This window comes from Macrobrachium nipponense, chromosome 28 (genome assembly GCF_015104395.2).
Source record: "Macrobrachium nipponense isolate FS-2020 chromosome 28, ASM1510439v2, whole genome shotgun sequence".
Taxonomy (NCBI): domain Eukaryota; kingdom Metazoa; phylum Arthropoda; class Malacostraca; order Decapoda; family Palaemonidae; genus Macrobrachium; species Macrobrachium nipponense.
This window is the reverse complement of record NC_087217.1, coordinates 54,729,584-54,736,091: the sequence shown is the minus strand read 5'-3', so window position 1 is coordinate 54,736,091 and position 6,508 is coordinate 54,729,584. Positions and strand designations below refer to the sequence as shown.

The 6,508-nt window shown below is 30.6% G+C and overlaps 1 protein-coding gene across 1 annotated transcript in view; it reads left to right on the top strand.

Moving 5' to 3' along the window:
* The window catches only part of LOC135201336 (protein lin-31-like), a 2,269-nt gene extending 1,110 nt beyond the window's left edge, over positions 1–1,159 (top strand). The window contains exon 1 of the mRNA XM_064230184.1: positions 1–1,159. This exon is cut by the window's left edge and continues 1,110 nt beyond it. The gene's annotated coding sequence lies outside the window, so the exon portion shown is untranslated.
* The last annotated feature ends 5,349 nt before the right edge of the window (positions 1,160–6,508 follow it).

The following is a 6,508-nucleotide window of genomic DNA, read 5'->3' as shown; positions in this document are numbered from 1 at the left end:
TAGAACCCGATGTTAGTCTCTTGAACGTGTACATACGACTGCACATAGTTGATGTGATTTTTTTGTCGAGTGCTTTAAGTGTTACCAATAAGTTACGAGAATGATGTGGTCATGATAGAAGAAGAGGTTTCCTTCCTGTACTTAAGATCAAACGAAAATCTAGATAAAAAAAAAATACATTCCACAAGACTTCCCTAATGTTGTCGTTTGTGCTGTTCGTGTTTTTTTTAATGTGCACTCCGTTTGGAAAAAGTTATATCATCTCGCGATGCATCATCACCTGAGGCTGAAACTGACATTCACATCACCTGTGTGCTATAAAACGGATTCATTTTCACTCACTGTCATCAATCACGAAAATCGTGTCTGACATGAACGATGCCAAAAGAATAATTTTGCCATCAGTTACTACAAACTCATTTACACTGGCCATCAGCAAAGATAATTTACCTTGATCTGTTCGTGATACTCATTTTGAAGAGGAATGCTAAAAAATATAAGTAAATAAGTAAAATCATACCGTTTTTAGACCATTCAGGAAAATGACCTTTCCCTGGTCCACCTGGTAGAGTCTTTATACATAAAACATGACAGACAGAAATTATTTATTATACTTGTTGTCTTGTACATATGTTTTTTTTTTTACATTCACGCTATTTACAAAACCGTCCAGATACTCCATACCTTCTCTCACTGACATTAATAGCTCTTAAATTGATCAGTATTTAACAAGCAAAATCTTCTACAGAACTAGCTTTTATTCCTCTTATTTAATCTTAAGTCACCTCCTTCGGATGCTTTAATTATTCCGAATGATCGATTGAGAGCGACGGCACGGTAAAGAAAGTCATTAGGATCAGTAATTAGAATCTGCTACGATTTCATTTGCAGTAGACCAGTCAGTTATTCCAAGTTATCAATATATCTGTAGACTAAAAATGTTCAGTTAAAATTACGAATATATATATGTATAGTCACAACGCACATTTAAACAAGGATGATTATATATTTTACGGACATACACACATTCATACAAACTTCACACAGATATCAACAAAGAAATAAATAGTTTGCATTCCTTGAAATAAAGCTTTCCTTATTAAAAACATTGATATGCATACATACATACACTAGCACATATGTACATAAACCAGCAGACTCCCGCTTCTTGACTTTGCACTACTCTCTCTCTCTCTCTCTCACACACACACACACACACACACACACACACACACACATATATATATATATATAATATATATAAATATATATATTTATATATATATTATATAAGCACTTCTATATCAATGCATTTGCAAGCAAACAATACCCCATAAATAGCAGTGAGCCAATACATAAACCACTTCCGAAGACAAAAGCACTGTATCGAATTACAGATCCAAGATACTCAAGGTGTGAGTAATGTCATTCTTATCAATATTATTCATTCTTTCCAAACAAACTGCGAGGACAGAAGGACTGGAGAGAGAGAGAGAGAGAGAGAGAGAGAGAGAGAGAGAGAGAGAGAGGCAGGCAATGTTTGCCTCCTAATGAAATTCGTATACTCGATCCATTTGCAGATCGTATAAGCGGTAGCCCGTTTATGGTGTCACACCAGATTTGCAATGGCAGCTCGATAGGGAGGAGGAGAATGTTTGTTGCCGTCGTAAAAACAGCATTATAATGTCTCGGGTATTGAATGTAAAGACTTAGATGCGCTCGGAAGTGCCATTACTGTGTATTGAGGCTTTGTGCAATATTGATAAAAAACCGATAAATCAGATCGCTGCAAATCTCCGGCGTCTGTGACGAATGCAATGAAATGCATTTGTCCAACGATCGTCATTACGACAACTCAGGGCAATTTCGATGACGAAACGTATACGTGTTCATAAATTCAAAATGTATAATAATTTCCTTAGTAAAGCAATTTGTCACGACTGATATAATAAGGATAAACATAATTCGTACACAAACACGTGCATATTCAGTGTCCTTTTATCAATGCACTTTCGCACTTTCCTAACAACAAGTTTAAATAGGAGATTTTGGAATTTTTAGTTGTCTGCTTGCATATACATACAAAATATTTATACACATACTAGTATATATGAATATATGTAGTAGTATATTAAATATATATATATATATATATAGATATATATATATACACATACATATATATATAATTTGCATTATACACATACATACATACACACACTTAAAATTATATATATATATATATATATATATATATATATATATATATATATAATATATATATATATATATATAAAGTTACTCTCACCTGATACACATACATTTTTGAACAACCAAAATTAATTCTTAATTTCTTCATTACTTCACACTACCAGGACACGCTTATCCTTAAAGCCTGGACTTCAAGATGGTAAATGACTGAAGAGGCCTCTTCCACGTCGGACGGAGAGGGTTTCTTCATTCACTTTCCATGTGGATTCAAGGCTTGTAGTAATAAGCGTATCTAGGAGGTATGAACACATCCAGATATTAAAAAAGGCCTTTGCCGGTATCAGAAACACATACATGCATACTAATTTACGAATATTTATACTTCTACGTGTAATTAAACTGTGATAAACGAAGAAAACGCTTTCTAATAAATATCCACACTGCCCAGGAAAACAGCTGAACAACCAAACACACAAATAATGATAATACTTTCAAACACACGTATGTTAAAATATACTGAGCTGACGATTGACCAAAAATACACTTTACATACATTTTAACCACGTATATACATATAATATTAATAAATATGAAAGTATGCATGTACGTGCATGGCATTTAACATTTAATTCCGTATACTTTTTTACAAAAAAGTTGATGGAATTACCTAACCGTTCCTTTATACATATATCAACACAAACGCATATATACATAAATATATGAACCTTACATGCATACACAAACGCACATATAAATACACACGCATATATATAAGGCGTTCATTTTTAACTTACATTTATTACATATATATGTTTGTGTACGTATAGACGGGAAAAAAAATCTGCAGAAATTGTAAAATACGACAATACTGTAATCATGTACTTAAGTCACATTAAAATTAGAATCACGTACTTAAGTCACATTAAAATTAGCGGTGATCGCTGAGAAATGAGCGTATACACATACAAGCACCAATATGAATATATCTATTTATAAGCAAATATGATAATACACATATACTACATAAAATCAGTACTGTTCACAAAAATATATATGTTCACACGTGTATACAAGTAACTATATATATATATATATATATATATATATATATATATATATATATATACTATATATATATATATATATATATCTATACACATCTATATATATATATATATATATATATATATATATATATATATATATACACACATATATGCAAGGTTCTATTGTATATAAAGGTCTGTAGAAATGTTTATAATCTATTGCTCAAACGGCTCTGGATTCCCAGAGACATGCTGTACAAATGTTCACTTTCATCTAAGTCACAAAACCCCTCCCTCGTGTTTTGAGAATATAAATGGAGGTTTTGATATATTGTATTTATAGTGAATAAATTGTTATAATCATGACGTTGACCATCACTGTTTTATTCATCCTCTTAAATGGACCACAATTCTAAAATTTAATTTGCCTGATATGTCATCTTATCCGGTGGGATAAAATTTATTTTAGAATACAGAAAACAATGAATTTTTCTCTTAAGAATTGATACTTCCGGATTTAAAAAATAAATGTAGACTTTATCATTTACTCTTTCTTAAAAATACCGTTTCATTATTCACTTTAAAGAAGGAAGACTGAAGCTCACTTCTAAAAAGACTGTAGCTCACTTCTAAAAAGACTGAAGCTCACTTCTAAAAAGACTGAAGCTCACTTCTAAAAAGACTGAAGCTCACTTCTAAAAATTCTGCAAAGTATTTCACTGGTATCAAGCAGAAACATTCACTGCCGTCAAGCGATAATCCAAATCCAATTAAACAGTGACAGAAAATGTTAAAAGTGCTGTTAAGCGAAATAACCAAATAAATTAAGAAAAGAAGGTTCAAATCAAAGAGAGTATCTCTGAATCATGTTTTTGTCAAGTTGTCAAGTCAAACAGTGAATTTTATATCTAAATAAAGTTTCTCTCTCTCTCTCTCTCTCTCTCTCTCTCTCTCTCTCTCTCTCTCTCTCTCTCTCTCTCTCTTTTGTACTTCTTTTTCCACTTCAAATCTTTATTTCCTATATTGTTTTTTACCACTACCTATAAACCGTTTTTTTTTTTTTAATTCTTGTGACACATTCAACTTTTTAAACTATAAAAATACTTTTTACTACTACCGCCATTTTAACCCTTCACTGGAAAGCGTACCATTTACGCCCCTTGAACTTCGGTTTTACACTTTTTCATACTTTTATATTCTGTAATGCCCCTTTCTTCTATTCCAAATGAAAATGCTGCTCGTCTCTCTCTCTCTCTCTCTCTCTCTCTCTCTCTCATCTCTATAATATATATATATATATATAGACATATATATATATATATATATATATATATATATATATATATATATATATATATATATATATATATATATATATATATATCCTTTCTTAGTGTTTCATTGTACGTACAAAATATCTACTTTCTTTTCATTTTCTACCATTTTTATCATTCCTTTTCATTGCAAGGATTTTCGTATAAAATTTATAACATTTAGTTTTTTCTTCTTATTAGCCTACTATTACTGTATATAAAAAAATTCGGCATGCAAATAACCCTTTTGTTTGCTTCTTATTCCAATTTTCATTTCCTAAACTTCATTCCCATTTCAAAGCTTTGTTTTCATCGCAGGTATTTCCGAGGGAGATGACGATTCTTCCTTTCATGTCAATGAATTTCCGGTAACTTGATGTGGTTTTCATTTTTTGTTTCAGCTCTTTTTATTCCACATTTTGCATTCTTAAAATTTTTCTAAAAAATATTCTTTTACTGGTACGTCATTCCATAAGGTCAATGGGATTTACTTAAATTTTTTCCTAGAGGCTTTTATTTATTTTTATTTTTGTATAATGCTCATTCACTATGGGTTATTGCACCCCAAAATTGCTTTCCTGTACGGACATATTTCTACTTCCCGTTCTTTGTTGAACCCTCTCGTATTGCACGATATTCAAAATAATACAAAGATAGGCTTTGTCACATCTTCTAAATACTTCTTTTATTGTCACTTTTATTCTATAACTTTCCGAGCATTAATCCACATTTCAGGATTCTGTTCTTCACCTCCACAAATGACCAAAGTCTTTTCATTCCTTTACCCCTTCCGTTACTTTATCCACAGAGTTCTGTTAAAAAATATTTATTGCAGAAGAAATTGGAACAGCGCCGTAAAAGAGGAATGCTAAAGATATCAATTTCCCAATTTATTTTATTACCATTTGCCATTTTTTATTTTACTACCTTTTACGAGTTTGAAAAGTACTTTAGCGGATACCGTAAAAAAAAAACACTCATCCCAAATCGAAAGTATTACTGCAGATCTGTTCAATGGGACCGTAGATTGCATATAATTCAAATAAGTGAATAGTATCATATATGCAAATTATACACGCACGCACCCACCCACCCACCACCACACGACACAGACACACACACACACACACATATATATATATATATATATATATACATATATATATATATATATATTGGTATCTATATATGCATGCATGTAATAACATGAATTTTTCGGCTAAATAATACTTTGAAACTTTACCTTAACAAGATTCAGAAAACAAATGGAGAAAATGTACGTCAGGTTGGTAGAAAAGAAATAAAAATATTTCTACTGAATACAAATTATGGGATGAAGAAGAAATAAATGATATTTTTCTTAACTCAATTATAAAATAAATTACGTAAAAAAAATGGAACAACTACAGTATAATACATTCGTCCGAAAATATGCTAAGCAACTGACCCAAAAATAATACCGGAACAACGTGTAAATATATAGCTGATCCCCAAAACAATTATTTTTTTTATAAAAAAAAAAGTTTGAAACTATAATTAAACCTATAACGATAGTTATAAACAGGAAGAAAATGAAAAAAAGTAGAATTACTCCTCAAATACAAATGGCACTACAAAAAGAACCAAGAAAGAATGAATGGCAATGAATATAAAACCAAGGTACTCTATTTACAAATTATAATGTGAAAAAATTGATAGATACTATCGAAAGGTAAATCTAATAATAATAAAAAAAAACTAGCACCATTCACTTATTTCTAGTTTGTAGAAATTACAACAAACAAATAAAGAGATAATTTTTTACATATCTGTTTGACCATACAAGTCAAACAAACAAAATAAAAAAAAGGTCATATAAATAATGAAGAAATACAGCGTCAAAGAGATAACAAAGGTGTCACATTAAAAGAAATTTTAAATGTAAAAAGAATCGCAAGA